General features: G+C 47.0%; 1 protein-coding gene across 1 annotated transcript in view; it reads right to left on the bottom strand.

Annotated features, from left to right (window-relative positions):
• ADCY3 (adenylate cyclase 3) overlaps positions 1 to 25,020 on the bottom strand; it is a 202,797-nt gene that overhangs the window by 141,935 nt on the left and 35,842 nt on the right. The window lies entirely within an intron of this gene.

Raw genomic sequence — 25,020 nt, 5'->3', positions numbered from 1 at the left:
CTTCATCACCGTCGGGAAGACTGTCCGACCTAGTCCGTCGAAAAAAGTCTGGTCGTGTGTACATGGCATTAGTAACATAATTTTGGGGTCTCTGTGTTTCTCTATGCAGATCGAGGTTACCAGAGACCAGATTATCTCTGATCACCTCTATAGTCTTGGAGGACCTGAGCGACGTCATGACATCACTTTTGGTCCAGGGCGGGAGTAAAATAATATTTTGCATTTAAAGGTAGAGGAGAGATTTGGGGTCTTATAGACCCTAGATCTCTCCATAAAGAGGACCTGTCATCTTTATTTATATTACAATGTAATAGGAATAAAAGTGATCAAAAAAATTGTATACTAATAATAAAGGGACAGTGTAAAAATAAATAATGAAATAAATAAAAATAAAAAACTTTTTTTTTTAAATGCCCCTATCACTCTGTGCTCGAACGAAAAAGTGAACGCATATGTAAGTCACGCATTCATATGTAAACGGCGTTCGCACACGTGGAGTATCGCCGCAAACGTTATAGTGAGAGCAATATTAATCTTCCTTTGTAACTCTAAACAGGTAACATGTAGAAATTGTTAAAAGCGTCGGCTATGGAGATTTTTAAGTATCGTAGTTTGTCGCCATCCCATGAGCGTGCGCAATTTAAAGTGCAACATGTTAGGCATTTATTTATAATCTTTTATATTTTACAAAAAAATTGGGTTATATGTTGTGTTTAATGAATTTTAATTAAAAAAAAAAGGTGTATTTTTTCCCAAAAAATTGCGTTTGAAAAAAGCACTGCGCAAATACTGTGTGACATCAAATATTGCAAGGATCGCCATTTTATTCTCTAGGGTCTCTGCTAAAAAAAACTATCTATCTATCTATCTATCTATCTATCTATCTATCTATCTATCTATCTATCTATCTATCTATCTATCTATCTATATATATATATATATATATATATATATATATATATATAAATAAAATGCTTGGGGGGGGTTATAAGTCATTTTCTAGCAAAAAATACTGATTTAAACTTGTACACAAAAATTTCCAGAAAAGGCCTCGTCAGCATGTGAATAGAGAAGCACAGAGACCCAGATATCACTGGGTCTAATATAAGGTATACAGACCCCTCCTACTAGCCATGATCTGCCTGCATTGTATACAGAAGTACAGAGACCCACTGATGACATTTCTGGGTCTAAAATAAGATATGTAATGATAATGGAAAGATTTTATTTAAAAAAAAAAAGTGTGCAATCATTTTTCTTTTTGCCATTAAATTTGGCAATTGTGTTATAGAGGCCTGTGCTGTAACAGCGCGCTCGGTTGTGCAAATTCTGGGCATTTTCACTCCGATGTAGAAATATGTTCTCTTTTTCACCTTCGTATGAAAATCGACCAGCAAGTGATATATCAAACAATTACACTGCAAATGAAAAAAGATGAATCCCTCTTAGCATTAAGCTAATCCTATTTTTAGGGCACGAGTGTCTTAAAATAGCAATTTTTTTTTTCCATAAACAGCTGGGAGGAGAGGCCGCTGCTTCACCAGAGCACGGCGTGATGACGTGCCTTCACCGTACACGGCACACATCACATCGCATTTTTATTGAAGTTTATTACTCAATAGCCACAAAGTATAGAAATCCTCTTTGTGTGCAGCAAAATTCCTTTCCAAAGCCAGATATTGCTTAGTAAAAATAGCAGTACCATCATCACTGTGCTCTACATAGACTGTGCAGAGAGTAGAGCTGTGGGAGGGGCCCAGTAGGGGGCAGTGGCATCACTAGAGTTGGTGTCACCTGGTGGGGCTGGGATGGGATTGGGGTAGTGGATGGAGCCGCGATGGGATTGGGGGGGTAGGGGTGGATGGGGCCCGGGATGGGATTAGGGTAGTGGATGGAGCCGGGCTGGGAGATCGGGGTGGTGAATGGAGCTGAGATGGGATGGGATCGGGGGGGATGGAGCTGGGATGGGATCGGGATGGTGGATGGAGCTGGGATAAGATGGGGGGTGGGGTGGTGCCGGGATGGGATTAGGGTAGTGGATGGAGCCGGGCTGGGAGATCGGGGTGGTGAATGGAACTGAGATGGGATGGGATCGGAGGGGGATGGAGCTGGGATGGGATCGGGATGGTGGATGGAGCTGGGATAAGATCTGGGGTGGACGGGGCGGGGATGGGATTGGGGTAGAGGATGGAGCCAGAATGGGTTTGGGGAGAAGGGGTGGATGGGGCCGGGATGGGATTGGGGTAATGGATGGAGCTGGGATGGGATCGGGGTGGTGGATGGAGCTGGGATGGGATCGGGGTGGTGGATGGAACTGAGATGGGATCGAGGGGGGCGGTGGAGCTGGGATGGGATCGGGGTGGTGGATGGAGCTGGGATAGGATGGGGGGGTGGACGGGGCAGGAATAGGATTGGGGTAGAGGATGGAGCCAGGATGGGATTGGGGATAAGGGGTGGATGGGGCCGGGATGGGATTGGGGTAGTGGATGGAGCAGGTATGGGATCGGGGTGGTGGATGGAGCTAAGATGGTATTGGGGTGGTGGATGGACCCGTGATGGGATGGGATTGGGGGGAAGGGTGGAGCTGGGATGGGAGCCGGGTGGAAATGGAGTCGGGACGGGATCTTTTTTGCTAGGGGGTGCTTTGGAAGGGGAGAGGAATTGTGCTGGGGGGAGGCGGGGGGTTCAAACTTTAAATCTGCCCCCCTCCTTCTAGCACAAGTCCTCTCTAAACCAAAACAAAGCACCCCTAACACATATCCTCTAACCCCCTCCCCCATTCCATAAGATCACCCCTGGCAACACAATTGATACCTGCCCATGCCCCCCACAATGTGTACGTGAACGTCAGAGGCGAAGAGGAGGTGGCTATAGTCCGGTTCCTGCAGGCTGCAGCCAAAGGGAGATGCAATTGTGGGGGTGTGTGGGATCATAGGACCCGGGCATCCTGTCTGTCAGTGTCTCTGCCTCACTCCCTTCTTCCCCACCTTGCCTGCACATAGCGTGCAGCTGAGGGGATAGCAGAGATCATGGAAGGGAAAGAGGGAGCAGCGGCACCCAGTGTCAGTCCGGCCCTGGTGGTGTCACCCTCTGGCAGGTGTCACCCGGGTGTGGGCTGCACCCCCCGCACCCCCATAGGGATGCCACTGGCAGGAAGGGGGCTGAGACAAGACCAATAACCCTGCACAAAGAGATAGAGTAGCAGTGAGCGGTCTTTATTACAGGAAGTCTCTGTAATTGGATTACTGCACAGAACTACACAAAGCAGACTAATAAAGAAAAATGATTATTATATGTTTTACTTAATGCCACTATTACTGTAGGTGCTTATATGGCAATGTTAGGTAATATTAAGTACTTACAGTATCTGACAAAAGTGAGTACACCCCTCAATGTGACTCGTTAGTGTTACAAGGTCTCAGGTTTGAATGGGGAGCAGGTGTGTTTAAATTTGGTGTTATCGCTCTCACTCTCTCATACTGGTCAGTGGAAGTTCAACATGACACCTCATGACAAAGAAATCTCTGAGGATCTGAAAAAAAGAATTGCTGCTCTACATAAAGATGGCCTAGGCCAGTGATGGCGACCCTTTGGCACCCCAGACGTTTTGGAACTACATTTCCCATGATGCTTATGAACTCATGCAGTGTAGATGAGCATCATGGGAAATGTAGTTCCAAAACATCTGGGGTGCCAAGTGTCGCATCACTAGCCTAGGCTATAAGAAGATTGCCAAGACCCTGAAACTGAGCTCCAGCATGGTGGCCAAGACCATACAGCGGTTTAACAGGACAGGTTCCACTCAGAACAGACCTCGCCATGGTCAACCAAAGAAGTTGAGTGCACGTGCTCAGCGTCATATCCGGAGGTTATCTTTGGGAAATAGACATATGAGTGCTGCCAGCATTGCTGCAGAGGTTGAAGGGGTGGGGGGGGGGGGGGGGGGGTCAGCCTGTTAGTGCTCAGACCATACGCAGCACATTGCATCAAATTGGTCTGCATGGCTGTCGTCCCAGAAGGAAGCCTCTTCTAAAGATGATGCACAAGAAAGCTGCAGTTTGCTGAAGACAAGCAGACTAAGGACACGGATTACTGGCACCATGTCCTGTGGTCTAATCAGACCAAGATAAACTTATTGGGTTCAGATGGTGTCAAGCATGTGTGGCGGCAACCAGGTGAGGAGTACAAAGACAAGTGTGTCTTGCCTACAGTCAAGCATGGTGGTGGGACTGGTGGGACCCGGCACTGGGGATCTACAGTTCATTGAGGGAACCATGAATGCCAACATGTACTGTGACATACTGAAGCCGAGCATGATCCCCTCCCTTCAGAGACTGGGCCGCAGGGCAGTATTCCAACATGATAATGACCCCAAACACACCTCCAAGACGCCTTGCTAAAGAAGGGGCATTCGTCCCACTGATCACCAATGTAAGGAGCATTCTTCCCACTGATCACCAATGTAAGGGACATTCTTCCCACTGATCACCAATGTAAGGAACATTCTTCCCACTGATCACCAATGTAAGGAGCATTCTTCCCACTGATCACCAATGTAAGGAACATTCTTCCCACTGATCACCAATGTAAGGAACATTCTTCCCACTGATCACCAATGTAAGGAGCATTCTTCCCACTGATCACCAATGTAAGGAACATTCTTCCCACTGATCACCAATGTAAGGAGCATTCTTCCCACTGATCACCAATGTAAGGGACATTCTTCCCAATTTTTCTTTATTAAAAGTCTTGCAATCATTAAGCATAAAATCACAATATATAAATATACATAAATATATACATATTTACATAAATTAAAATAAATATAGCAAAACTGCTCTCAAACCAAAAAAAGAAAATACTTTACAGCAATAACATAAATCCTATTACGACTCACACCATTACACCAGACATCAAACTTGTGAGGTTAAGAAACAATCCCGCACCTATTATGCATGCAGCCCTTCTTCAAAAAGAAGATATTAACCAACAAAAGCTAAGGGAGTGAAAGAACCAGAAAAAGAAAAGAGCTCCTCACCCAGAGATGGGCAGTTCACCAAAGGCAGGTCTGATATTCCTCCACGCCCTTATCCAGACTGCCCGAGGCTCCCTGCCCTTCTCAAGACCCCGAATTTTCCCAACCTCACCCAGAATATCGTGCACCACCACCTCAACAGAGAGGACTTTCTTCCGCAGGGTAATCTGGCACCGTGCATTCCATGTGAAGTAACGGACAACTATACTAACTAAAAACAGTGTATCCAAATCAAAATCCCAGTGAGTCGGAAATGCCCCATACACCCACTCCGCATAACTCATGCGATAGAAAAAGGGGATGCCTAGAGCCCTCCCCACCTTTTTATACACCTCTATGTTAAAGGGACACTGGAGCAAAAAGTGGTCCATAGACTCCACTTTACCAACACACTCCGCTCTAGGACAATCCCGATCATCCACAGGGCGATGCTTCAAGTTCCCTCTCACATAGAGCCTTCCATGGAAGGCGAGCCAGGCTTGATCCCTAAACTTCAAGGGGATTCTTTCTAAATTGATTAAACGCAACCCTTCCCTCATTACAGAGCCTGGGCAATTCCTTAAGGCCAGTGACACACTGAAAGCAGAGCCCAAAATCCTCTTCTCCAGAAGCTTCCTGGGGAGGGACTTGATATCCTCCACTGTCACCTGCCACTGCCGAAGTATTTTCAGACACGGGGCAACATAAGCCGGGAGCTTGCCATGTCGGACTCTCAGACTTTTCACTGGCCCGCCATCTTCCCAGGATCGCAGAAAAGGCCTAAAACAAGATTGAAAAATACCCACCCATCCCGGCGGGTTCTCTGCTAGCATGTTACCAAGATTGTACTTTAAAAACAGCAGAGAAAAGAAAACTATTGGGTTGACCATTCCTAGGCCACCCTCCCGCCTAGACAGGTAAGTTACATTGCGTTTGATCAGGTTCAGCCTACTTCCCCATAACAGTTGGAAAAAGCAGCTGTACACCCTTGCATAGAGAGATACTGGCAAGATACAGACGAAGCTGACATATAAAAAAATTGGGACCAGGTACGTTTTGATCAAGTCAACCCTCTCCCTCAATGAAAGCTTCCATTTCTTCCAACTTGCTACTTTGGCATTGGCACACACCAACCTGCTTTCCCAATTTCGATGACCATAGTCACCAGGACCAAATTTGATGCCCAACACTTTAATTTCCTGCTGGGGCTCTGGGAAGGCACCCAGAAGTTCGAAGCTTTCACCTTCCTCACCCATCCAGAAAACTTCACTCTTTTCATGGTTGACTTTAGAACCAGAAGCCTCCGTGTACTGCTCTATCATAGAGACCACCTCCTGCGCCTCCTCCGTTCCAGAGACAATAACAGACACATCATCGGCATAGGCCACGACCTTCAAAGGTAGCACACCAGCCATGCCCAAAGGCACCCTGCACAAAGATCCACTCTCTAGCCTTCTTATGAAGGGGTCGATTGCGAATACATATAACAGGGGGCTCAGAGGACATCCCTGGCGCACACCAGAGCCAACCTCAAAAGGCCGTCCAACCCAACCATTAACCAGTGGGAAGCTCTCAGCCCCTTTATATAATGTCTTCAGCCAATCTATAAACCTCCCCTGCAGGCCGTATCTACCAAGTAGCAAATACAGGTACTCGTGATTGACTCTATCAAAAGCCTTCGCCTGATCCAATGCCAGCAAGTACTTTCTCCATCCAGCAGCCCTGCATCGTTCCAAAGCCTCCCGGACAGCTAAAACCGCTGAAAAGGTACTTCTACCTTGGACCGAGCAGTGCTGATGACTGGACAACAAATCGCCTGCCACTGACGACAAGCGCCAAAAAAGATCTTTCTATCAACATTGAGAAGACTGATGGGGCGCCAGTTCTCAATCATTGAGGGGTCTTTACCTTTTGACAGAAGAATCACAGCGGATTGCCTCATGGAGGGAGGGAGCGAACCCTCTTCTAGACAGCTGTTATAAACCTCCGCTAAAAAGGGAGCCAGAATGGACTTAAAACACTTGTAGAATTCAGCTGTCAACCCATCTGGCCCAGGTGATTTTTTGGTAGCCAGCTTCTCTATAGCATGGACTACCTCATCCACTGAAATTGGTTCTGTCAAATCCATCAAAGGCAATGTACCATTTCCCAATCCTGGAGTAGAATCCAGAAAGCTTTCCATCCTGTCCCGACAAAGGTCCTTTCTTCCCAGAAGGTCTGCATAATATGATCTGAAAATCTCCAGGATCCCTGATCTGGACTTCACCAGGGAACCCGTACTATCCCTCAGGCCTATGACCGTCTTAACTGCTATGCCTTGCTTACAGTTCTGGTAAGGATCAGGCGAGTGATATTTTCCATAATCCCTCTCCAGAACCAAGGAGGCATGCCGGTCGTATTGACACTTTCTAAGAAGAAACTTCACCTCAGAGATCTCCCCTGGATCTCCTCTATACGAGACAAGACGATCAAGCTTCCTCCGCAAATGCTGGTAGGCAATGTACATACCAAGCTGCTTCTTCTTACTTATGGCCTTGAAAAGTCCAATTGCCCTTTGTTTCACAAGCTCCCACCACTCTGACTTAGTGCTGCAAAAGTCCAGAATAGAAACCTGTGCCTGGAAAAAATCCTCAAAGGATTGTCTTACCTCTACGTCTTCCAGGAGAGCCGAATTCAGTTTCCAGGTACCCCTTCCCCTGGGTGGAGAGTCCGAGGCATTCAGAGTCACAGACAGCATACAGTGGTCAGAGAACTCCACCGCCCTCAACCCAGGAGCCGAGAAAGCAGAGTTCTCCTTTAAAAAAAACCTATCTATCCTACTCTGACTATTCCCTCTCTGAAATGTGAATCCCGTGCTGCCAGGGCAGTGCTTAATATGCACATCTACCAGGCCTGCTTGTCTCACCATATCTCTAAGAAAAACGCTATCGTACGCCAGCCTGTCTATGGAGCCTCTCCTGTCTTCAGGCCTAATTATGGTGTTAAAATCACCTCCAAAGACAACCTGCTGGGATGTAAAAAGGAAGGGCTTGATCTCTGTGAGGAGGCATTTCCTGCCCCATCTTGACTGCGGTCCATAGATATTAATCAAACGCAGATCCTGCCCCCTAACAGAGACGTCCAAGACCATGCATCTCCCAATCTCTACCTCAATTACCCGCCGGCACATTACCATATCGGTTTTAAAAAGGACCGCAACTCCGCTGCAGGGCTCTGCCGCAAGAGACCAAAAGGAGGGACCGCATCTCCACTCCCTTTTTGCTAGATGGACATCGGCCAAAGTATTGAGCCAGGTCTCTTGCAAAAATAAAATCTCGGCATCAAACTCGCTGAGCAAAAATAAGGCAATATCACGAGCTCTTGCAGATTTCATGCTGGCGACATTAATGGTCGCCACCTTTATCGGAGTGGGAACTGCCATCAGGATGATTGGGGTAGTCGTTTCTTAACCTTTGCCACACTCTCATCACCAGAAACAGCTCTCTTCAAACTATGTGACTCCCCCTCATCCATGGATGATAAAGAAAAAGATAAATCAGACATCCCATCACCTGACAAAACTGAAAAAGGGTTACCAGGAGGAACCCCTCCTGGGTCCGACTCTGAGGAAGAAATTACCACCTTATTTGTCTTCCTCTTCTTCTTTTTCTTCCTCCTAAACGTCTCCCACCCCTCATCATCCGAATCCCCCCCAACAGAGGGTGAGACATGGGATATGGACACCCTTCCATCAGCCCCACCCCCATCCAGCACCCCCACACTCCCCTGACCACGTTTGCGCTGCCGAGGGACAGGGACTGGAGGCTGAGAAGGAAGATCCGCTAAACCTGCCCCCCCAGCAGCTTCCGCTAGTCTGGAGGACCTACGTACAGCAGGAATAGGGACCACCACATGGGGGACAGACTTCATTGGCATTGAAGTTTTTAAGCTCCACTCTCAAAACTTTAAGTTTCTCCTCCGCTCTCCCAATCGCCCTAAAGCGATTAACAACCTTAAGGCTGAAAAGGCTGGCATCCATACCAGGGCCCGGACCCACAGACAGATCCTCCACCTCCTCCTCACTGGGCCCCGTGTCATCAGGGGGATCCATCTCAGGGCCTCCCCCAGGATCAGGCATTATTCCTGGGCCGAGCTAGCAGGCAAGGCCCAGGCTTGAAAAAAGGTGCGGTTCTCAGAGAGCTCCTTGGGTGTGTCCTCCTCCTCCTTCCCACTGACCACCAATGTAAGGAACATTCTTCCCACTGATCACCAATGTAAGGAACATTCTTCCCACTGATCACCAATGTAAGGAACATTCTTCCCACTGATCACCAATGTAAGGGACATTCTTCCCACTGACCACCAATGTAAGGAACATTCTTCCCACTGATCACCAATGTAAGGAACATTCTTCTCACTGATCACCAATGTAAGGAACATTCTTCTCACTGATCACCAATGTAAGGAACATTCTTCCCACTGATCACCAATGTAAGGGACATTCTTCCCACTGACCACCAATGTAAGGAACATTCTTCCCACTGATCACCAATGTAAGGAACATTCTTCTCACTGATCACCAATGTAAGGAACATTCTTCCCACTGATCACCAATGTAAGGGACATTCTTCTCACTGATCACCAATGTAAGGGACATTCTTCCCACTGATCACCAATGTAAGGGACATTCTTCCCACTGATCACCAATGTAAGGGACATTCTTCACACTGATCACCAATGTAAGGAGCATTCTTCCCACTGATCACCAATGTAAGGAACATTCTTCCCACTGATCACCAATGTAAGGAACATTCTTCCCACTGATCACCAATGTAAGGAGCATTCTTCCCACTGATCACCAATGTAAGGAACATTCTTCCCACTGATCACCAATGTAAGGAACATTCTTCCCACTGATCACCAATGTAAGGAACATTCTTCCCACTGATCACCAATGTAAGGAGCATTCTTCCCACTGATCACCAATGTAAGGAACATTCTTCCCACTGATCACCAATGTAAGGAACATTCTTCCCACTGATCACCAATGTAAGGAACATTCTTCCCACTGATCACCAATGTAAGGAGCATTCTTCCCACTGACCACCAATGTAAGGAACATTCTTCCCACTGATCACCAATGTAAGGAGCATTCTTCCCACTGATCACCAATGTAAGGAACATTCTTCCCACTGATCACCAATGTAAGGAGCATTCTTCCCACTGACCACCAATGTAAGGAACATTCTTCCCACTGATCACCAATGTAAGGAGCATTCTTCCCACTGATCACCAATGTAAGGAGCATTCTTCTCACTGATCACCAATGTAAGGAACATTCTTCCCACTGATCACCAATGTAAGGAACATTCTTCCCACGGATCACCAATGTAAGGATCATTCTTCCCACTGATCACCAATGTAAGGAACATTCTTCCCACTGATCACCAATGTAAGGATCATTCTTCTCACTGATCACCAATGTAAGGAACATTCTTCCCACTGATCACCAATGTAAGGGACATTCTTCTCACTGATCACCAATGTAAGGGACATTCTTCTCACTGATCACCAATGTAAGGAACATTCTTCCCACTGATCACCAATGTAAGGAACATTCTTCCCACTGATCACCAATGTAAGGAACATTCTTCCCACTGATCACCAATGTAAGGAGCATTCTTCCCACTGATCACCAATGTAAGGAACATTCTTCCCACTGATCACCAATGTAAGGAACATTCTTCCCACTGATCACCAATGTAAGGAACATTCTTCCCACTGATCACCAATGTAAGGAGCATTCTTCCCACTGACCACCAATGTAAGGAACATTCTTCCCACTGATCACCAATGTAAGGAGCATTCTTCCCACTGATCACCAATGTAAGGAGCATTCTTCTCACTGATCACCAATGTAAGGAACATTCTTCCCACTGATCACCAATGTAAGGAACATTCTTCCCACGGATCACCAATGTAAGGATCATTCTTCCCACTGATCACCAATGTAAGGAACATTCTTCCCACTGATCACCAATGTAAGGATCATTCTTCCCACTGATCACCAATGTAAGGAACATTCTTCCCACTGATCACCAATGTAAGGATCATTCTTCCCACTGATCACCAATGTAAGGAACATTCTTCCCACTGATCACCAATGTAAGGAACATTCTTCCCACTGATCACCAATGTAAGGAACATTCTTCCCACTGATCAACAATGTAAGGAACATTCTTCCCACTGATCACCAATGTAAGGAACATTCTTCCCAATTTTTCTTTATTAAAAGTCTTGCAATCATTAAGCATAAAATCACAATATATAAATATACATAAATATATACATATTTACATAAATTAAAATAAATATAGCAAAACTGCTCTCAAACCAAAAAAAAAAATACTTTACAGCAATAACATAAATCCTATTACGACTCACACCATTACACCAGACATCAAACTTGTGAGGTTAAGAAACAATCCCGTACCCATTATGCATGCAGCCCTTCTTCAAAAAGAAGATACTAACCAACAAAAGCTAAGGGAGTGAAAGAACCAGAAAAAGAAAAGAGCTCCTCACCCAGAGATGGGCAGTTCACCAAAGGCAGGTCTGATATTCCTCCACGCCCTTATCCAGACTGCCCGAGGCTCCCTGCCCTTCTCAAGACCCCGAATTTTCCCAACCTCACCCAAAATATCGTGCACCACCACCTCAACAGAGAGGACTTTCTTCCGCAGGGTAATCTGGCACCGTGCATTCCATGTGAAGTAACGGACAACTATACTAACTAAAAACAGTGTATCCAAATCAAAATCCCAGTGAGTCGGGAATGCCCCATACACCCACTCCGCATAACTCATGCGATAGAAAAAGGGGATGCCTAGAGCCCTCCCCACCCTTTTATACACCTCTATGTTAAAGGGACACTGGAGCAAAAAGTGGTCCATAGACTCCACTTTACCAACACACTCCGCTCTAGGACAATCCCGATCATCCACAGGGCGATGCTTCAAGTTCCCTCTCACATAGAGCCTTCCATGGAAGGCGAGCCAGGCTTGATCCCTAAACTTCAAGGGGATTCTTTCTAAATTGATTAAACGCAACCCCTCCCTCATTACAGAGCCTGGGCAATCCCTTAAGGCCAGTGACACACTGAAAGCAGAGCCCAAAATCCTCTTCTCCAGAAGCTTCCTGGGGAGGGACTTGATATCCTCCACTGTCACCTGCCACTGCCGAAGTATTTTCAGACACGGGGCAACATAAGCCGGGAGCTTGCCATGTCGGACTCTCAGACTTTTCACTGGCCCGCCATCTTCCCAGCATCGCAGAAAAGGCCTAAAACAAGATTGAAAAATACCCACCCATCCCGGCGGGTTCTCTGCTAGCATGTTACCAAGATTATACTTTAAAAACAGCAGAGAAAAGAAAACTATTGGGTTGACCATTCCTAGGCCACCCTCCCGCCTAGACAGGTAAGTTACATTGCGTTTGATCAGGCTCAGCCTACTTCCCCATAACAGTTGGAAAAAGCAGCTGTACACCCTTGCATAGAGAGATACTGGCAAGATACAGACGAAGCTGACATACAAAAAAATTGGGACCAGGTACGTTTTGATCAAGTCAACCCTCTCCCTCAATGAAAGCTTCCATTTCTTCCAACTTGCTACTTTGGCATTGGCACACACCAACCTGCTTTCCCAATTTCGATGACCATAGTCACCAGGACCAAATTTGATGCCCAACACTTTAATTTCCTGCTGGGGCTCTGGGAAGGCATCCGGAAGTTCGAAGCTTTCACCTTCCTCACCCATCCAGAAAACTTCACTCTTTTCATGGTTGACTTTAGAACCAGAAGCCTCCGTGTACTGCTCTATCATAGAGACCACCCCCTGCGCCTCCTCCGTTCCAGAGACAATAACAGACACATCATCGGCATAGGCCACGACCTTCAAAGGTGGCACACCAGCAATGCCCAAAGGCACCCCGCACAAAGATCCACTCTCTAGCCTTCTTATGAAGGGGTCGATTGCGAATACATATAACAGGGGGCTCAGAGGACATCCCTGGCGCACACCAGAGCCAACCTCAAAAGGCCGTCCAACCCAACCATTAACCAGTGGGAAGCTCTCAGCCCCTTTATATAATGTCTTCAGCCAATCTATAAACCTCCCCTGCAGGCCGTATCTACCAAGTAGCAAATACAGGTACTCGTGATTGACTCTATCAAAAGCCTTCGCCTGATCCAATGCCAGCAAGTACTTTCTCCATCCAGCAGCCCTGCATCGCTCCAAAGCCTCCCGGACAGCTAAAACCGCTGAAAAGGTACTTCTACCTTGGACCGAGCAGTGCTGATGACTGGACAACAAATCGCCTGCCACTGACGACAAGCGCCAAAAAAGAATCTTCGCCAAGATCTTTCTATCAACATTGAGAAGACTGATGGGGCGCCAGTTCTCAATCATTGAGGGGTCTTTACCTTTTGACAGAAGAATCACAGCGGATTGCCTCATGGAGGGAGGGAGCGAACCCTCTTCTAGACAGCTGTTATAAACCTCCGCTAAAAAGGGAGCCAGAATGGACTTAAAACACTTGTAGAATTCAGCTGTCAACCCATCTGGCCCAGGCGATTTTTTGGTAGCCAGCTTCTCTATAGCATGGACTACCTCATCCACTGAAATTGGTTCTGTCAAATCCATCAAAGGCAATGTACCATTTCCCAATCCTGGAGTAGAATCCAGAAAGCTTTCCATCTTGTCCCGACAAAGGTCCTTTCTTCCTAGAAGGTCTGCATAATATGATCTGAAGATCTCCAGGATCCCTGATCTGGACTTCACCAGGGAACCCGTACTATCCCTCAGGCCTATGACCGTCTTAACTGCTATGCCTTGCTTACAGTTCTGGTAAGGATCAGGCGAGTGATATTTTCCATAATCCCTCTCCAGAACCAAGGAGGCATGCCGGTCGTATTGACATTTTCTAAGAAGAAACTTCACCTCAGAGATCTCCCCTGGATCTCCTCTATACGAGACAAGACGATCAAGCTTCCTCCGCAAATGCTGGTAGGCAATGTACATACCAAGCTGCTTCTTCTTACTTATGGCCTTGAAAAGTCCAATCGCCCTTTGTTTCACAAGTTCCCACCACTCTGACTTACTGCTGCAAAAGTCCAGAATAGAAACCTGTGCCTGGAAAAAATCCTCAAAGGATTGTCTTACCTCTACGTCTTCCAGGAGAGCCGAATTCAGTTTCCAGGTACCCCTTCCCCTGGGTGGAGTGTCCGAGGCATTCAGAGTCACAGACAGCATACAGTGGTCAGAGAACTCCACCGCCCTCAACTCAGGAGCCGAGAAAGCAGAGTTCTCCTTTAAAAAAAACCTATCTATCCTACTCTGACTATTCCCTCTCTGAAATGTGAATCCCGTGCTGCCAGGGCAGTGCTTAATATGCACATCTACCAGGCCTGCTTGTCTCACCATATCTCTAAGAAAAACGCTATCGTACGCCAGCCTGTCTATGGAGCCTCTCCTGTCTTCAGGCCTAATTATGGTGTTAAAATCACCTCCAAAGACAACCTGCTGGGACGTAAAAAGGAAGGGTTTGATCTCTGTGAGGAGGCATTTCCTGCCCCATCTTGACTGCGGTCCATAGATATTAATCAGACGCAAGTCCTGCCCCCTAACAGAGACGTCCAAGACCATGCATCTCCCAATCTCTACCTCAATTACCCGCCGGCACGTTACCATATCGGTTTTAAAAAGGACCGCAACTCCGCTGCAGGGCTCTGCCGCAAGAGACCAAAAGGAGGGACCGCATCTCCACTCCCTTTTTGCTAGATGGACATCGGCCAAAGTATTGAGCCAGGTCTCTTGCAAAAATAAAATCTCGGCATCAAACTCGCTGAGCAAAAATAAGGCAATATCACGAGCTCTTGCAGATTTCATGCTGGCGACATTAATGGTCGCCACCTTTATCGGAGTGGGAACTGCCATCAGGATGATTGGGGTAGTCGTTTCTTAACCTTTGCCACACTCTCATCACCAGAAACAGCTCTCTTCAAACTATGTGACTCCCCCTCATCCATGGATGATAAAGAAAAAGATAAATCAGACATCCCATCACCTGACAAAACTGAAAAAGGGTTACCAGGAGGGACCCCTCCTGGGTCCGACTCTGAGGAAGAAATTACCACCTTATTTGTCTTCCTCTTCTTCTTTTTCTTCCTCCTAAACGTCTCCCACCCCTCATCATCTGAATCCCCCTCAACAGAGGGTGAGACATGGGATATGGACACCCTTCCATCAGCCCCACCCCCATCCAGCACCCCCACATTCCCCTGACCACGTTTGCGCTGCCGAGGGACGGGGACTGGAGGCTGAGAAGGAAGATCCGCTAAACCTGCCCCCCCAGCAGCTTCCGCTAGTCTGGAGGACCTACGTACAGCAGGAATAGGGACCACCACATGGGGGACAGATTTAGGGACCACATCACTAGAGGGGACAGAATCTGAAGCAACAGATGGAACTGACACAGGAGGGACAGACTCAGGGACCACATTACCAGGGGAAACAGAACCTGAAACAGATGGAACAGACACAGGAGGGACAGACTCAGGGACCACATTACCAGGGGAAACAGAACCTGAAACAGATGGAACAGACACAGGAGGGACAGACTCAGGGACCACATTACCAGGGGAAACAGAACCTGAAACAGATGGAACAGACACAGGAGGGACAGACTCAGGGACCACATTACCAGGGGAAACAGAACCTGAAACAGATGGAACAGACACAGGAGGGACAACAACAGTTACAGCGGCCTCATCCTCCCTATCCAGCCTCTGCAGCTCAGCCTCCAATCCTGGCAGGTTATGTAAAGCCTCTGGACACTTACTGTAAGGATGGCCAAGCTGTTGGCACAGATTGCACCGAATTTGGGTACAATCCTTTGCCAAATGGTCCAGACCCTGGCATAGCGAACACTTTTTACGCGTGCAGGTAGAGGCAAAATGGCCCTTTTCACCACATTTATTGCAGACTTTGGGCTGTCCCTGGTAAAATATAGTCAGCCGATCTCTTCCCAGGAAAGCTGAACAGGGCAGATGTTGGACTACATTGCCCAGCACCCCCAGTTTTAGTGACACCGTCCAGGCCCCTGTCCATATCCCATGTTCATCCAGGACCTTCCGCAGTGGAGTGAGGACCTCACCATATCGGCGTAGCCATACTATCAAATCAGCCTCTGGTATGGATTCGTTGCGCACCAGGATGGTCACCGATTTTATCAGAGGCTGCCTGGAAATCACCTTTGGCACCAAACCACTCCACTGCGAAAGGCCCCGGCACCTCCTATGTCGCTCCCAAAATAAATCCAACCCCTCAGGTTTAACAAAAGATAAATCAAACTCATAACTCCCCACTGGGCAAATTAAAGCAAAAATATCCACAGCTTTAAACCCCATTTCCAAAATCAACTCTGCCACCCTCCCCCTCACTGGTGGGGTCCCCTCCCCCTCCCACTTGAACTGAACCACATTCCTCCTCCTATACCCACCACCAAACCCCCCTATATTGTGACCACCAATATTTACAGCATTCCCCCCACCCTCCTTGGTGCGACTCCCCACAACAGACGCATAACTCCCCATATTCCTCCCAGCAGAAGAGATATTTGTGTGTTTTGAACTGTCTGAGACATCTTTAGCAGATATCGATTGTACAGATTTGGTCTGTACAATCGATGAGTCTTTCCTCTGAGCAGAGAGAGAAATGTCATCTTTGTTTTTCCCAGCAGTATTAACCCCTTCACCATCACCACCACCACCCACCACATTCATTGTTTTATCATGACTGTCATTGTCAATACTTGCTGGTATATTCACATGTCCTGCAGTCTTCCCAGCAGTGTCAGTTCCCACTGCTGTGCTGGTGGAATCTTCATCTGGCCTGTTCTCTTCCATCAGGACAGGACTTTCTGCAGAGGACAGTGCAGGCTGGACTGACACATCCATGGCTTCCATTGCACATGGTGCAGTATTCTGATCCCCTCCCCCACCAGCATCAATCAGCTCTGCTGGAACACAGAGAGGCTCAGGTGAGGCAATCACACTGCAGGTGTCAGACACAGTGTGTGAAACACATGCAGCAAACGTGGTAGTGGAACTACAGGTCTCAGCACATGCAGGTGCAGCAACATCCATACTCAGGGGGTTTGGTGCAGGTTCATCCTCATTCCCTGGCTGATTTTTCTGAACATCCTCCGGGACCTCTGATGGATTATCAGACATTACAAGCTTGTCTCCTCTCAGGGGGGATTCCATCCGCTGGATGAAAGCCAGGGTGCCATTCTCACTCTCAACCCCCTGGCTGGTTGCCGCCGGCGATTCCAAGGCCTTACATGGGGGGAGAGGAGCAGAGGCAGATGGACCCGGGTCATCCATTACCTGAGGCTGATCCACTGAACACGCTGAGGACTGGCTGACAAACCTTCTCTCGTTTTCAAACTTTTCTTTAAATGCTCCACTTTTTTCTTTTAGTTTTCCCAACAATAGAGTTTGCTGCTTTACTTTTTCCTCTAATTCCTGTAGCTCAGGCTTCATGGCGGTGCGATTCTTACTCCAGGCCTGGAAGTATTTGGCTTTGAAGTTTTTAAGCTCCACTCTCAAAACTTTAAGTTTCTCCTCCGCTCTTCCAATCGCCCTAAAGCGATTAACAACCTTAAGGCTGAAAACGCTGGCGTCCACACCAGGGCCCGGACCTACCGACAGATCCTCCACCTCCTCCTCACTGGGCCCCGTGTCATCAGGGGGATCCATCCCAGGGCCTCCCCCAGGATCAGGCATTATTCCTGGGCCGAGCTAGCAGGCAAGGCCCAGGCTTGAAAAATTGGTGGTTCTCACAGAGAGCTCTTTGGGTGTGTCCTCCTCCTCCTTCCCACTGACCACCAATGTAAGGAACGTTCTTCTCACTGATCACCAATGTAAGGAGCATTCTTCCCACTGATCACCAATGTAAGGGACATTCTTCCCACTGATCACCAATGTAAGGAACATTCTTCCCACTGATCACCAATGTAAGGAACATTCTTCCCACTGATCACCAATGTAAGGGACGTTCTTCCCACTGATCACCAATGTAAGGAACATTCTTCCCACTGATCACCAATGTAAGGAACATTCTTCCCACTGATCACCAATGTAAGAGACATTCTTCCCCCTGATCACCAATGTAAGGAACATTCTTCCCACTGATCACCAATGTAAGGAACATTCTTCCCACGGATCACTCCACTAATGTCCTGTGAGTTGTAAATATTTAGTACTTATTGACAGGAGTTTCCCAGCACCTAAGATTTATTTCAAGGGTTCCTCCATGGTGAAAAAGTTGACAATGGCTGATCTACAGGTTACTCACACCCATGCTCTGATACGTATTATGGTATTTTCCAGACTTTGTTGGTTTGGATGTATCTTGGCCTAGTAATATTAGAAAATTAGTCTGGATTGGGTCTAAACGTAGTCAGATGAACTGATTGGCTGCTCTAAAACAAGCAACCCAATCAATGCCTCCATCTGCATACAGATCCCACCACATTCAAGCACAAAGGCAGGAAAGAAGCTGATTGGTGGCTTGGAGGAACCCCTTAGGTTCTCATCATTTGTATATCAGGCTTTAGGAACCTGGTGTGGGTGGGTCTGGGAATTTCTCCCCTGCACCACAAGCAGACCACTCAAATACAGATTATTTAGATGGGGGTGGACTGGGGGTGCTGCCTGAATATCTAAAGTACTGAGAAGTTGAATTTACTCTTTTAGGCACCTAAAGCTCAGATTGGAAGAGGGAAAAGCGGCACAATGAGCCAATTCGGTGTGCTGCAAGGATAACAAGGAATATGTTGATGGGAGAAAAGAGCAAAGTGACAGTGAGATGAGCTCATTAGTCTTCTGCTTCTCCTTTCACTATCCAATCACAGCCTGGGGGGAGGGACACAACCTGTAAATGAAAGTGAAACTGCAGCAGAGTACAGTTAGGACCTCCTCCTCCCCTGTCAGACAGGGTTGTACTGGAAGATGCAAGCTAATAGGAGGAAAGAAGAGATCGGCAGACAGATGGGTTCATCAGTCTGCTGCTTCTTCTTGCCATATCCAATCACAGGCTGGGGGAGGGACAAGACCTGTAAATGTTACGTAACTCAGCCAGACAGGATTGCACTGCGTGGCAGAGCTGTGTAAATCTCAGAACTGGGTGGACAGATATACATTATTATTTTTTTGGTGAATTAAAGAGCCGCCCCCCCCCATATGTATGTTCTCTGTGGCTAGTGTACAGCCTTCATTTATAATTTGGGGGAATGTAGAATGTACACTGCAAAGAACCGCGTAACAAGGAGAAAATTTAAAAAAAACTTAAAACGATGGAGCATAAGATGGGGGCTGGGCTCAGCTTCATAAAGAATTGATATATGGGAAGTCTCCGTGCTATAGACTGTACAGGAATGCTGACTGTATGGGGGATGGGAGGTAGGGGGGGGCCCAGAATGGCAACACCGCCATTCTAAAAATAGATTTCTATTTATAGAGTCACTCAGGCAGACTGCATAGTGCCGGGATTTGGTCGCATCACACCGGGACCAGAATAGTTAACCAAATCCCTTCGATTAAAAGGGTCATATGGCTGTGAAAACCGCCATAGTTTTCCTAATCCTCATGATTATACTGGGGTCATATGATGTCCCCCCCTGGCAGCCATTACCCATGACCGTCCGTACGGCCACAGTTAGACAAGATATAATGGAATGAGTGAAAGGAAACTTTTCCCGGGAGAAGCATAGACCCCTCCATTGTCAGCTTCTTATTCTGAAAATGCTATTTCCCTGGCTGTCACTCTGACCCCATACATCCATAGTTCTGGTCTCTGACCCCGGGAACCGACAGGCCACATAGGAACACATGGGATCGGGAAAAATGTATATGTTTTACTGCAGAGGAATGAAGGCGTGTGAATGAGCCCTAGAAGCCAATGAGGAGCATTCCAAGATTAAGATGCAGCATGAGAGGAGTCCTGGCTATGGGTATTCAGTATCAGAAGACAACCAAACAGACCTCTGGAGCCCAACACATGACCCACGGGTTAACAAAATTTGGGGGTTATTATTGTGTCCAGTGACACCAATGCTGGGGGTTATTACTGTATCCAGTGACACCAATGCTGGGGGTTATTATTGTGTCCAATGACACCAATTTTGGGGGTTATTAATGTGTCCAGTGACACCAATGTTGGGGGTTGTTATTGTGTCCAATCACCCTAATTTTGGGGTTATTATTGTGTCCAGTGACAGCAATGCTGGGGGTTATGATTGTGTCCAATGACACCAATGTTGGATGTTGTTATTGTGTCCAGTGACACCAATGTTGGGGGTTATTATTGCAGGCACTGACACCAGTGTAGGAGTTATTTCTGCAATCACTGACACCAATTTTGGGGGTTATTATTGCATCCACTGACACAAAGTCTGAGGGTTTTTATTATGACCAGTGATACCAATGTTGGGGGTTATTATTGTATCGAGTGGCACCAATGTTGGGAGTTATTGTTGTGTCTAGAGACCCCAATGTTGGGGGTTATTGTTGTGACCAGTGACACCAATGTTGGGGGTTAATATTGTGCCAACTGACACAAAGTCTAGGGGTTATGATTGTGTCCAGTGACACCAATGTTGGGGGTTATTGTTGTGTCCAGTGACACCAATGTTGGGGGTTATTATTGCAGCCACTGACACCAGTGTTGATAGTTATTTCTGCCATCACTGACACCAATTTTGGGGATTATTATTGCGTTCACTGACACAAAGTCTAATGCCATGTACACACAAGCGTTTTTTCAGTCGGAAGGATTCTCAGACGGAATTCCGCTCAAGCTGTCTTGCATACACACAGTCACACCAAAGTCCGATTGTCCAGAACGCGGTGGCGTACAACATGTACGACGGGACTAGTAAAAGGAAGTACAATAGCCAGTAGCCAATAGCCTACATCTCGTACTTGCTTCAGAGCATGCGTTGTTTTTGGTCCGTCGGAACAGCATACAGACGAGAGGTTCTCCCGATAGGAATTGGTTCCGTCGGAAATATTTAGAACATGTTCCATTTCTAGGTCCGTCAGAATTTTCAACGTAAAAAGTCCGATGGGGCATAAACACGATCGGAATATACCATGAAAAGCTCCCGTCGCACTTTTTTCTGTCGGAAATTCCACTGGTGTGTACGCGGCATAAGGGTTTTTATTGTGACCAGTAACACCAATGTTGGCAATTATTATTGCATCCACATCAATGTTGGGGATTATTATAGTGTCTTGTGACACCAATGTTGGGGGTTATTATTGTGTCCTGTGACACCAATGTTGGGGGTTATTATTGTGTCCTGTGACACCAATGTTGGGGATTATTATTGTGTCCTGTGACACCAATGTTGGGGGTTATTATTGTGTCCTGTGACACCAATGTTGGGGGTTATTATTGTGTCCTGTGACACCAATGTTGGGGATTATTATAGTGTCTTGTGACACCAATGTTGGGGGTTATTATTGTGTCCTGTGACACCAATGTTGGGGGTTATTTTTGTGTCCTGTGACACCAATGTTGGGGGTTATTATTGTGTCCTGTGACACCAATGTTGGGGGTTATTATTGTGTCCTGTGACACCAATGTTGGGGATTATTATTGTGTCCTGTGACACCAATGTTGGGGGTTATTATTGTGTCCTGTGACACCAATGTTGGGGATTATTATAGTGTCTTGTGACACCAATGTTGGGGGTTATTATTGTGTCCTGTGACACCAATGTTGGGGGTTATTATTGTGTCCTGTGACACCAATGTTGGGGGTTATTATTGTGTCCTGTGACACCAATGTTGGAGATTATTATTGTGTCCTGTGACACCAATGTTGGGGGTTATTATTGTGTCCTGTGACACCAATGTTGGGGGTTATTATTGTGTCCTGTGACACCAATGTTGGGGGTTATTATTGTGTCCTGTGACACCAATGTTGGGGGTTATTATTGTGTCCGAGAAAAGAATAAGTGCAGTGCATTGTATAAGTCCATACACATATAAGGAAAGAGCGAAAATAAATGATTAAAGTTTTTCAGTGATGGGAAACAGCCCGTGAGGGAATACACAAAGAATCCCGTTGACAATGTTCAAGGTGACAAATCCTCCACCAGCCAATCCAAACTCTTACATCTGAGCTAACAGAAGGTCGTATGAGCTTGTATCCACAGATGGGATAGATGTAATTGATGAGGCTCATACGACCTTCTGTTAGCTCAGAGGTCCATCAGATCTGGTAAGGCCCCTTTCACACTGGGGCAGTGTGGGCGGCGGCGGTTAAAACTGCGCTATTTTTAGCACCGCGTTACCAGCAGTATTCGTCTGCTAGCGAGGCGGTTTTACCCCCCTGCTAGAGGCCAAGAAAGGGTTAAAACCACCACAAAGCGCTGCTGCATCGGTGCTTTGCCGACGGTATAGCCGCGCTGCCCCATTCATTTCAATGGGCAGGTGAAGGAGCGGTATACACACCCCTCCTTCACCGCTCCTAAGATACTGCTAGCAGGACATTTTTTACCGTCTTGCCAGCATACCGCTCCAATGTGAAAACCCTCGGGTCTTTCACACTGGAGTGTGGGGAGCGGCTCTTTCGCTGCTCTTTGCAGGCGCTATTTTTAGCGCTGTGGCGCCTGCAAAGTGCCCCAGTGTGAAAGGGGTCTTAGACCCCTTTCACGCTGGGGCGGGGGCAGCGTCGGCGGTAAAACTCTGCGATTTTTAGTGGCGCTTTACCGTCAATTTTGCTGCGCTATTTGGCCGAGACATGGTTAAAAGCACTGCAAAGCAATTCTGCAGCAGTGTTATGCTGGCGGTATAGCCGCGCTGCCTCATTGATTTCAATGGGCAGGAGCGTTTTGGGAAAGGTGAATACACCGCTCCTTCACCGCTCCAAAGATGCTGCTAGCAGGACTTTTTTTAACGTCCTGCCAGCGCAGCACTCCAGTGTGAAAGTCCTCAGGGGGTTTCACACTGGAGACACAGCAGCGGCTCTTTCAGGGCGCTTTGCAGGTGCTATTTTTAGCGCTGAAGAGCCTGCAAAGTGCCCCAGTGCGAAAGGGGTCTAATGCCGCATACACACGACCGGACAGCAAATGTCCGACGGAATGAGTCCGTCGGAAAATCCGATCATGTGTGGGCTCCATCGGACCTTTGCTTGCCAAAAATCCAGCGGCCTTTAGAAATAGAACATGTTTTAAATTTTCCCACCGGAACTCCGCCGGACCGAGAAATCCGTTCGTGTGTATGCTGGTCTGACGGACTATTGGCTACAAACTTCTTTATTCTAGTCCAGTCGTACGTCATCACGTTCAAATGTGTCAGACTTTGGTGTGATTGTGTGTGGCCAAGTCTGTTCATTCGGAAAGTCAGTCGGAACTCTGCCGAAAGTCCGTCGGAAAGACCGTCGGACTTAGTCCCTCGAAAAGTCCGGTCGTGTTTACGCGGCATAAGAGTTTGGATTGGCTGGTGGAGGATTAGTCACCTTGAACATTGTCAACAGGATTCTTTGTGTATTCCCTCATGTGGTGCTTCCCATCACTGGAGAACTTGAATCATTTATTATTGCTCTTTCCTTATATGTATATGGACTTATACAATGCGCTGCACTTCTTTTTTCTTACATTAATTTGAGGTGTTGTGATTTGCCTTCAAGTGTTCAGCTTGCATCTTTTGCTATTATAATGATTTGTATTCGTGTGTGCGCTGATTGCTTTAAATTACACATTATTGTAGGGGTTATGATTGTGTCCAGTGACACCAATGTTATGCCCCGTACACACGAGCGGACTTTTCAACATCCAAAGTCCGTCAGACCGAGTCCGTCAGACTATCCGATCGTGTGTGGGCTGCAACGGACTTTAGCTTCGCAAAAGTCTGACGGACTTTAGAAATGAAGCATGCTTCAAATTTTCCCGACGGAACTCCGCCGGACCCGGTCCCCTTCGAAAAATCTGCTCGTGTGTATGCTACTCCGACGGACTAAAACCGACGCTAGGGCAGCTATTGGCTACTGGCTATGAACTTCCTTATTCGAGTCGGGTCGTACGTCATCACGTTCGAATCCGTCGGAGTTTAGTGTGATCGTGTGTGGCCAAGTCCGTTCGGCCGAAAAGTCTGTCAGAACTCCGGCGGAATTCCGGCGGAACTCCTTTGGAAGTCTGTCGGACATAAGTCCTCTCGTGTGTACGGGGCATTAGGGGTTATTATTGTGCCCAGTGACACCAATGTTGGGGGTATTATTGCAGCCACTGACACCAGTGTTGGGAGTTATTTCTGCCATCACTGGCACCAATTTTGGGGGTTATTATTGCGTTCACTGACACAAAGTCTGAGGGTTTTTATTGTGACCAGTGACACCAATATTGGCAGTTAATATTGCATCCACTTACATCAAGGTTGGAGGTTATTATTGTGTCCAGTGACACCAATGTTGGGGGTTATTGTGACCATTGACACCAATGTTGGTGGTTATTATAGCATCCACTTACATCAACGCTGGGGATTATTATTGTGTCCAGTGACACCAATGTTTGGGGTTATTATTGTGTCTAGTGACACCAATGTTGGGGGTTATTGTGACCAGCGGCACCAATGTTGAAGGTTATTATAGCATCCACTGACACAAAGTCCAGGGGTTATTATTGTGTCCCGTGACACCAATGTTGGAGGTTATTATTGCATCTAGTGACACCAATGGCGTTATTATTGTGTCCGCTGACACCAATGTTGGGGGTTACAACTTCAATGTGTATTGCAAAAAATGCAGCAGGACCAGAATTTTTGGGCGCTGATATTGTGCAGCCTTTTGAAAGTGTCAGGAGCTGCACTTGAGGTCCCCTAAAATTTTCCAAAATTTTGACCATCGCATTTTCTACAAGTTGATCATCACTGTAATAGACAATAATGAACATTGCAGGTT

This window comes from Lithobates pipiens, unplaced genomic scaffold (assembly GCF_037356315.1).
Source record: "Lithobates pipiens isolate NorthernLeopardFrog02 unplaced genomic scaffold, aLitPip1_a1.2 Scaffold_18, whole genome shotgun sequence".
Lineage (NCBI taxonomy): Eukaryota > Metazoa > Chordata > Amphibia > Anura > Ranidae > Lithobates > Lithobates pipiens.
Note: the sequence above shows the minus strand (reverse complement) of the source record. Positions and strands in the feature narration are given on the sequence as shown.